We start from the raw sequence: 10000 nt of genomic DNA, 5'->3' as shown, positions 1-10000 counted from the left end.
AAAAAGAAGGAAGGTGCGCGCTTGGCAATATAAAACAAGAGTATATAACGAGGAAGCAATAGGTAAGAAATGATTAGAAAAAACGAAAAACGTGTGGGAGGAAGAAAATAAGTGAAAATATAGAAAATCCAAGAAGGTGGAAGGATAAAAAAAAATATATAACAGAAACGTGGGAAAGGAGAGAGGTGGAGAACCCGGAACACAAGAAAGAAGAAATAGAGGAAAGAAAAAAGAGTAAGTAAATCATGACTTTGTGTGTTGCGAGTGAGTGTAGCGTTGTGTGTGGCTGTGTTGCTTCCCTGGGGAACACCTGGGCTCGGAGGTAAACCATTAAGGCGCACAGGTAACATTAAGACGGGGGAAGGAACAAAGAGAGAGAAAGAGAAAAACGCAAAGAAAGAGAGTACACACAAAAAAAATTCCTACGTCATACTGGCTAACGTTGCTACATGCATCATGTTCATTTTTACGTCATGCTACAGCTTTGTGTATTATAATAAATCTTCAAAATGTCTAAAATTTCAGTATCGCTGCTTCTTACATAGCGCTGCAGTTTCAATATTTTTTTCATTATAAGATAAAGGCTAACTGGAAACGCTGAAACTTACTAATAACCATAAGCTTAAGTCGAAGGCAAAACCGAATATTTGAGGACAAAATCGAAAACTCTGACTAAAGTTATCTAAACATACGCACGGCAGAACCGGTGTGTCTACTGGTGCTATAAGCAAAGAACAAAAGAATAAAAAAACAAATAAATAATAAAAATATAATGTTGCTTGCAAAATAAGAAATATGAAGAAAGTACAAAATCGGTTACGGCCTGAAGGGAAACCATACAACGGAACCAAGAATTCAAACTGGAAAACGTTGTAGTTTAAAACAAGATAAACATAAATGAAGTGGTAATATCAAATAACTTTTCAGGTTGAGGACATCTGGCGTCAAAATTTGTTATGTACGGTTTTGTTGTTTTGTTATGCAATGTCAGGTTATGTAAGGTTAAATTTAACCTTGATAACAGTAACATTTAAATAATAACGTTGCAGGGTGTCAAGTCACCTTTCTGTGTTAAGTTAGGTTAGATTAGGTAATGATACGGCCTCATGTAACTTAAGCATCTAGAAAAAAAAAAAACGTTGCCTTAAATAAAAGAAAAAGAAAAAAGAAAAAAGAAAACGCCGCACGCCGCGCCACTCTCACCAAAGCAAAGGCTGCACGAACACAGCTCAGCGCCTCGCTCCAAACACCTCAGTACGAAACAAACAGAACTTTTTTTCTTTTTTTTTTACGATCAGAGAATAAATAGAATTAATGAAATATACAATAAATGAAATACAATTAATGCACAACATTAAGTGCAAACCAGATAATTTGAATTACTGCAAAGAAACAAGGAACTTTACGAATTACTGAGCTGATGAATAAATTTCTAGCAATATCTTAACAGTCTCTAAGATATATATATATATATATATATATATATATATATATATATATATATATATATATATATATATATATATATATATATATATATATATATATATATACACACACACACACACAGGGTAGAAAAATGCATTCTGCCCCAACACTTACCTCTTCCCCCCCAAAAAAAAGGGAACAATACATCTTGGCTTTTAAAAGAAACCTTCCCCAGAAAAATTATAAAAAAAAGATTCCTTTATAAAATCAAGCAGCTTCACACGAAAAAAAAAAAAAACTGCAATAGAATGATAAACAAAGTTTAACTAAACAAATAATGGAAGAAGTCTTTCAAAACACGAAACGAACAGAAAGACACACAAATCTTGTTTATATTTTCTCGTTTCTCTCTCATTTCAAGATCAAAAATATCGCGAATGAGAATATGAACAACATAATAAAGTGAAAAGGAAAGAATACAGGAAAATAAAGAAAAGCTTTAAAAAAATCCCACAGAGTACAAACAATAAACAGCAAACAATAAAAAATAAGAAAGAAAAAAGGTGAAAGTTAAGAAAATAAATATCAGAGGATATCAGAGAAAACTTGGATATAAAGATATAATAGAAAATAGAGGTGAAAAATAAAGGAAGAAGGCGGACAAGGAAGGTCGAAAACAAAGGAATTTTGGCACCAATCTTGCAGTCTCCCAGACCAGCGTGAACCCCCCCACCCCCTCAAAGGCCACCCACGCCCCCGACCTGGTGAGTACCTGTCGCCAACACACACACACACACACACACACACACACACACACACACACACACACACACACACACACACACACACACTCACTCACTCACACTCTCTCTCTCTCTCTCTCTCTCTCTCTCTCTCTCTCTCTCTCTCTCTCTCTCTCTCTCTCTCTCTCTCTCTCTCTCTCTCTCTCTCTCTCTCTCTCTCTCTCTCTCTCTCTCTCTCTCTCTCTCTCTCTCTCTCTATTACTGGATAATATTCGTTATTTTATAATTATTAACATTAATATTATTATTATCATTATCATCGTTGTTGTTGTTGTTGTTGTTGTTGTTGTTGTTGTTGTTGTTGTTGTTGTTGTTGTTGTTGTTGTTGTTGTTATTGTTGTTGATGTTGTTCTTGTTCTTGTTGTTCTTGTTGTTGTTACTACTGCTACTGCTGTTGTTATTGTTGTTGTTGTTGTTGTTATTATTATTTCTTATTACTATTACTGTATTACTATTGTTGTTATTATTATTGTTGTCATCATCATTGGCAGCAGTAGTAGTAGTAGTAGTAGTAGTAGTATCATTATTACTATTATCATTATTATTGTTATTATTATTATTATTATTATTATTATTATTATTATTATTATTATTATTATCATCATCATCACCACCACCATTATTATCATCATCATCATCATCATCATTAACGGTAACGGCGGAATGGTCAGTACGCTCAGCTAACAAGCAATTCGAAATCCCTGCCAAGCGAGAAAGTTGTAGGTAGTCTCCATAACCACACAGGCAGCCATGGGACACAACCTGAGCATCTGTCACCTGCAGCCAGACAGGTGAGGCTAAACAAGTGTCATCCTCTGTCTGTGTGTGTGTGTGTGTGTGTGTAGTAGTAGTAGTAGTAGTAGTAGTAGTAGTAGTAGTAGTAGTAGTAGTAGTAGTAGTAGTAGTAGTAGTAGTAGTAGTTGCAGTAGTAGTAGTAGTAGTAGTAGTAGTAGTAGTAGTAGTAGTAGTAGCAGAAATACTATGTTTAGATTTATTCTGCTTTATTTAACACAATAAAAAAGTAATGAAAAAAAAGGTAAAAAGTAAAATGAACGTTATAGACACACGTACTCAATATAAAAACTAGATAAAAGTACGATTAAGAAATGGTGGCAGTAGTAGTAGTAGTAGTAGTAGTAGTAGTAGTAGTAGTAGTAGTAGTGGTAGTAGTAGTAGTAGTAGTAGTAGTAGTATTGGTGGTGGTGATGGTGGTGGTAACAGTACCAGTAATAGTGGTGGTGTTGGTGACAGCAATAGCATTAATAATAGAAGTTACAACACACGAACGGCTGTAATAGATTAAGTAACAGTAGCAGGGGAGCGTAATAACAAAAGTAGCACTAGGAAACTCAATATATGAGTATATCCATCGCCTTTATGTACATGAACTGACTTATGGATATCTTTATCATATTTTTCATCGGGAAAGACACTGGCATTAATTTACTAAGTAGCATGCGACCCTTTATCATTGTACATACAAAGCTTTGTCTCAGACTCGCACAGGATAATGTGTCTTTCTGTATTCTTTCGAGGCATAATAGTGTATAACGGAGGAGGAAACAGTGGCTTTTGTTTCTCTCTCTCTCTCTCTCTCTCTCTCTCTCTCTCTCTCTCTCTCTCTCTCTCTCTCTCTCTCTCTCTCTCTCTCTCTCTCTCTCTGTGTAGCATTCACACACACACACACACACACACACACACACACACACACACACACACACACACACACACATGGTTTTTGCCTTCTGAAACTGTAGTAGTAGTAGTAGTAGTAGTAGTAGTAGTAGTAGTAGTAGTAGTAGTAGTAGTAGTAGTAGTAGTAGAAGTAGTAGTAGTAGTAGCAGAAGCAGTAGTAGTACTAGCAGCAGCAGCAGCAACAGCAGCAACAGCAGCAGCAGCAACAACAGCAGCAGCAGCAGCAGCAGCAGCAGCAGCAGCAGCAGCAGCAGTAGTAGTAGTAGTAGTAGTAGTAGTAGTAGTAGTAGTAGAAATACGAGAAGCAGAAGTAACAGCATTTGTGTGACGTGCTGGTGAGAGATTAGCAGAGCAGGTGGCATGGAAGAGGGGGTGGGTGAAGCCAGGTAAGGCTCAGAACCATCGCTACTCAGCTGTGTATGTGGGCCACCCAGCCGATACCACCACACTGCCTCTGCGCTTCCACGATTACTGTAATGCTGTAATGCACGTGCTGGCGGAAAGCTGGTGGGATGCAGAATTTTGTTGGTGGTGGCAGTAAAGGAGAAGAGGTAAAGGGCGATAGGAATATGTTAAGGGAAAGTCACTGGGGGTTAGAATGGGGAAGGTATTACTTTTGGTGGGGATGGAGAAGAGCTGAAAATAACTCAGGTAGGGGAGGGAAGGCTGAACGGGATGTGCGTGTGTGTGTGTGTAAAGGAAAACTGATAGAACAGAAAAATTACTTGGGACTTTATGCAGATCTCTCTCTCTCTCTCTCTCTCTCTCTCTCTCTCTCTCTCTCTCTCTCTCTCTCTCTCTCTCTCTCTCTAAAATACCAGAATTTCAAAATTACCTTCCACAACAACAAAAACAACAACTAAACACTTTACGTTTTTAATATAAACTCGAAAGAAATTTACACTTTCCCAATCTCTCTCTCTCTCTCTCTCTCTCTCTCTCTCTCTCTCTCTCTCTCTCTCTCTCTCTCTCTCTCTCTCTCTCTCTCTCTCTCTCTCTCTCTCTCTCTCTCTCTCAGTGACGTGGACGGACAACACACACAAGCCCACACGCTCGCTCGGACAGGCTGGCTTTAACTAATATCTCAATAATTTTCACCTTAATGGTAGATTATCTCTGTATATGAACGATCCTCTGCACACGAAATAAATACAGCCAAGGGAGGGAGGGAGGGAGAGAGAGAGAGAGAGAGAGGGATGGAGGCCGAGATGAGGGATTGGCGACTGTGGAGAGTTAACAGAATAGGATGAAGGGAAAGGGATAGAATGAAGAAACAGAAAAAAAAAAGGGTGGTGTTTAGAGTACATGAAAGGCTTCAGATAGTGGCAGACAGAAAGATGAACAGGCAGAGGGAGGAAGGAAGGAGGCTGAGGTGATGAAGGAAAAGGGATAGGATGAAAGAATAGAAAAAAAAAAAATGTGATGTTTGGAATACATAAATTGCTTAAGATAGCAGTAGACGGATATGAAAAAGGCAGAGGGAAGACGAAAGGAGGTTGAGTTGGAGATGAGGGGTGGAATTTGTTAGGTTTGACAGGAGAGGATGAAAAAAGGGCACAAAAATGGTGTTTGGCTGAAATAGAGAGTGCGAGATTGAGAGAAAACGAAGATAAGGAAGGTTGTGAAGTTTGATATGGTAAGAAATGGAGACAAAAGAGGTGTTTATGGGGCGAATATTGGGGTGGATGTGACAGTAGGGGTTGTGTAAGTGACAAAATGTGTGAAGTTAAGGAAAAAGGATTATGAAAGGGAAATTGGGATATAAGTGTCGGTAAGTGGCCAAGTGTAGGAGGCAGGTATGGGTCAGGGCTGTGGAGGGTGCGGATGGAGAGGTTAGACTGAGGGAGTAAGAAAAGGGAATGAGAAGATATAGAATTTAACTCATTGTGGGGTGTACTGGTGAATTTCTCTCTCTCTCTCTCTCTCTCTCTCTCTCTCTCTCTCTCTCTCTCTCTCTCTCTCTCTCTCTCTCTCTCTCTCTCTCTCTCTCTCTTTGCCTCGAGCCAGCAACAATCGTTCCCAAACTATCACCACAAAACACCACACACACACACACAAACACAAATCGCACTCACTCCACAATCCGCCACAGAATTCCTTTTAGAGGCATCCAGTGCCCCATAAAAACGATTCAATCCCTTATGAATTTCCCCGGCAAACACGCACCTCTTAGCACTTAATTCAATAGACAGGTGTAAGTGTACCTTTAACAACTCTCTCTCTCTCTCTCTCTCTCTCTCTCTCTCTCTCTCTCTCTCTCTCTCTCTCTCTCTCTCTCTCTCTCTCTCTCTCTCTCTCTCTCTCTCTTAATAGTCTTTTTCTAAAAGCCCTGAATTGATCTTAATTAGTGTCCGCAGGTTCGGACCCGCCATTTACACGATGTTCACTAGTTTCTTTTTTTATTCTCTCCCTCTTTTTTTTTTTTATGGTGGTGGTGGTGGCGGTGCGGCTGTTTCGTCAGTGGATGATTCAGTTATTTTGTTTGTAGTTTGTATTTACTCTATATTCGTTGCTTGAAGAATTATTTCCATCTTCTATACTTTATCTTTTTTTTTTATTCCTGTTTTATTTATTTTTCTTTGTCTTCTGTGTACGCGGAGTGACCGTGATATATTTTGGTCTCTGTGTTTATCTATTTGTCTGGTGTTATTTCGTCCGTGGATTTTTATGTGCGTCTTAATATGATTATTTCCTTGGCCGAATCTCTCTCTCTCTCTCTCTCTCTCTCTCTCTCTCTCTCTCTCTCTCTCTCTCTCTCTCTCTCTCTCTCTCACACACACACACACACACACACACATTCAAGGATATACCTATCAAGTATACTAAAAAAAGTGACGTTGTTGAGGGAAAGAATATATTTGAGGAGGTTGCTGAGATGATGTGTGGAGAACGTGAGAGCTAAGGACTCTCTCTACGGAAACAAGAAATAACAGAAGCAAAGTTAACGCCATGTAGCATTCAACTATTCAGAGGATTTCGAAAAGAACAATGACAAACTACCACTGCGAAAAAAAAGGATCAAAAGCGGACAAAGAAGATAAAAAAAAAAGTAATACGTAAATAAAAAAAAAAGGGAAACTTGCGATAAAAAACATGAAGTGGAGTAAAGGAAGCCACCAAGAAAAAACACAGTTCAATGAAAAATGAATAAAACTGATAAAATTATAAAGGTCAATAAAAAAAAAAGGAGTGATGCAACAAAAATATAAAAAAGGATAACAAGGAGTCCAGCGAGGAAAAACGACAAAAAAAATACACAAAAGTACATAAAGGAAAAAAATATATATATGAAAGAATGAAAAAAAAATTAGGGAAAACAAAGCAAAAGATAAAGACATGAACAAAATCACAGAGAAGAATAAAAAAAACATAAAAAAACATAAAAGTAAACCTTAAAAAAATTAAAACTAAACTACATTATGAAAGTTAGCATAAAATAATAACAATAATACGTATTAGCCAAACTGAAAGAAAAAAAATACACAAGCAAAACTTACTTCCCTTCAGGAGATCCAATCACTTAGAAAGACAATCCAATCCCTTATGAATTTCCCAGTAAATTTGTATCTCTTAACCCTTAATCCAATAGACAGGTGTAAATGTAACTCTCTCTCTCTCTCTCTCTCTCTCTCTCTCTCTCTCTCTCTCTCTGGGAAGAAATGAGGAAAGGAAGGACATTGGAAAGATAGAATGTTGAGCAGAGGAGGAACCAAAGAAAGAGAGGAAAGACAGAGAGAGGAGGAGAGGGAGAGAAGTTAGAAGAGAACGAAGCAAAGAATAAAGGAATGAATGGGAAAAGGAAATGAGGAATGACAGAAAAGAGAGAGAGAGAGAGAGAGAGAGAGAGAGAGAGAGAGAGAGAGAGAGAGAGAGAGAGAGAGAGAGAGAGAGAGAGAGAGAGAAAGCGTTGTGAGGGATTAGGTAACAGCTTACCCGTGAAATGAGACAAGTGATTACTGATGAGTCGACGAGGAGAGAGAGAGAGAGAGAGAGAGAGAGAGAGAGAGAGAGAGAGAGAGAGAGAGAGGAAAAAGAAACAAAACGTATGTGAGGGAGGGAAGGAAGAAGATGAACGGGGAGACGAAGGGAAAGAGGAGGAGGAGGAGGAGGAGGAGGAGGAGGAGGAGGAGGAGGAGGAGGAGGAGGAAACACGTGACTCTGAATGGAATTAATGAATATTGGGGAAAAAATCGAAAATGGATCAAACAAATACTATATTAAAGAGAGAGAGAGAGAGAGAGAGAGAGAGAGAGAGAGAGAGAGAGAGAGAGAGAGAGAGAGAGAGAGAGAGAGGAGAAAGGGAGCGAAACTGTGTGTGTGTGTGTGTGTGTGTGTGTGTGTGTGTGTGTGTGTGTGTGTGTGTGTGTGTGTGTGTGTGTGTGTGTGTGTGTGTGTGTGTGTGTTTAAGTTTGAATACGAATGTTAATAATAATGAAACGAAAAGGGCAGAGCAGGAATGGGAAAAAAAAAACAACAACAGCTTAACAGAAAAAAAAAACATAATAACAATAATAATAATAATAATAATAATAATAATAATAATAATAATAATAATAATAATAATAACAGTAGTAGTAATAAGAGTATTAATAACGATAATCACTAAAACGAAAACAAACAACAACAACAACAACAACAACAACAACAGCAACAACTCAATCCATAACGCCTTCAATACTTTACCCTGTGGGGAAACACTAGGAACAAAGAAACAAACACACACACACACACACACACACACACACACACACACACACACACACACACACACACACACACACGATACCAACAAGCAGAGAGAGAGAGAGAGAGAGAGAGAGAGAGAGAGAGAGAGAGAGAGAGAGAGAGAGAGAGAGAGAGAGAGAGAGAGAGAGAGAGAGAGAGAGAAAATATATATATAGAGTATTAACAACATCACCACCATCACCATCACCATCACAACCATCAACACCATCAACATAAGCACCACTATCAACGAAACCACCATCACCATCATCGCCATCATCACCACCACCATCATCACCACCATCATCACCACCACCATCATCACCACCACCATCATCAACAAAACCACCAACACCACCACCACCACCATGACCACCACCATAACGACTACCCCCTTCAACATCACCACCACTGCCACCATCAACAAAACCACCAACATCATCACCACCACCACCACCACCACCACCACCACTATCACGGTTCTTAGGGCCCAAATTACCTCCGGTCACCCTGCTCTCATGATTCTTAGTGTTGAGTAACATCTTAATTCCCTTCTATCTGGGTCAAGGCTCCTCGCTGCGCCGCCGCCATCTTGTCCGCGTCAGCGTGCTGCCCGTGTGTGGGGCGTGTGTGTGTGTGTGTGTGTGTGTGTGTGTGTGTGTGTAAAGAACATGGCATTGCTTCTGCCACTACTAGTATCACTATTTCTAATACTATAGTTGCTAGTACTGCTGCTACTACTACTACTACTACTACTACTACTACTACTACTACTACTACTATTACGAAAGAGAGACAGAGGGAGAGAGAAAATACAAGAATGAAACATGTAATGAGATGAAAAAAAAAAAGTCATACAACAAGAACAGTGTTGAGAAAAATGGAAAGAAACCTGTAAATGTTCAAGGAAAAACAACAGCAACAACAACAACAACAACAACAACAACAACAAGAGCAGCGAAGGAAAAGTCCATTACACAATATCGGAAAGGAGAGGATCGATGAAAGTGTGGTGGTGGGTTTTGATCAAATTAATTAATGTCACACACACACACACACACACACACACACACACACACACACACACACACACACACACACACACACACACACACACCGTCCCTGTTCTCTTGTTCCTCTAATTATCTCTCTCGTGCCTATTCCTCTCATTATTCTCGCCTTTCTTCATGTCTGGCAAATAAGGGGTGGAGGGGGAACCAAGGTAGACAAGGAGGAGGAGGAGGAGGAGGAGGAGGAGGAGGAGGAGGAGGTGGTGAAGTAAAGGGTAGAGGATTGTGGCGAAGGCGGTGGTGACGCTGCAACGAAGAGGAGGAGGAGGAGGAGGAGGA

The 10000-nt window shown here is 39.3% G+C and overlaps 1 protein-coding gene across 1 annotated transcript in view; it reads left to right on the top strand.

The window, feature by feature from the left end:
* Positions 1-10000, top strand: part of LOC135104780 (innexin unc-9-like) — a 35702-nt gene that overhangs the window by 880 nt on the left and 24822 nt on the right. Inside the window, 1 exon segment of the mRNA XM_064012365.1 lies at positions 1-234. This exon segment is cut by the window's left edge and continues 880 nt beyond it. The gene's annotated coding sequence lies outside the window, so the exon portion shown is untranslated.

The sequence above is a fragment of the Scylla paramamosain genome, chromosome 11, assembly GCF_035594125.1.
Source record: "Scylla paramamosain isolate STU-SP2022 chromosome 11, ASM3559412v1, whole genome shotgun sequence".
NCBI lineage: Eukaryota > Metazoa > Arthropoda > Malacostraca > Decapoda > Portunidae > Scylla > Scylla paramamosain.
Note: the sequence above shows the minus strand (reverse complement) of the source record. Positions and strands in the feature narration are given on the sequence as shown.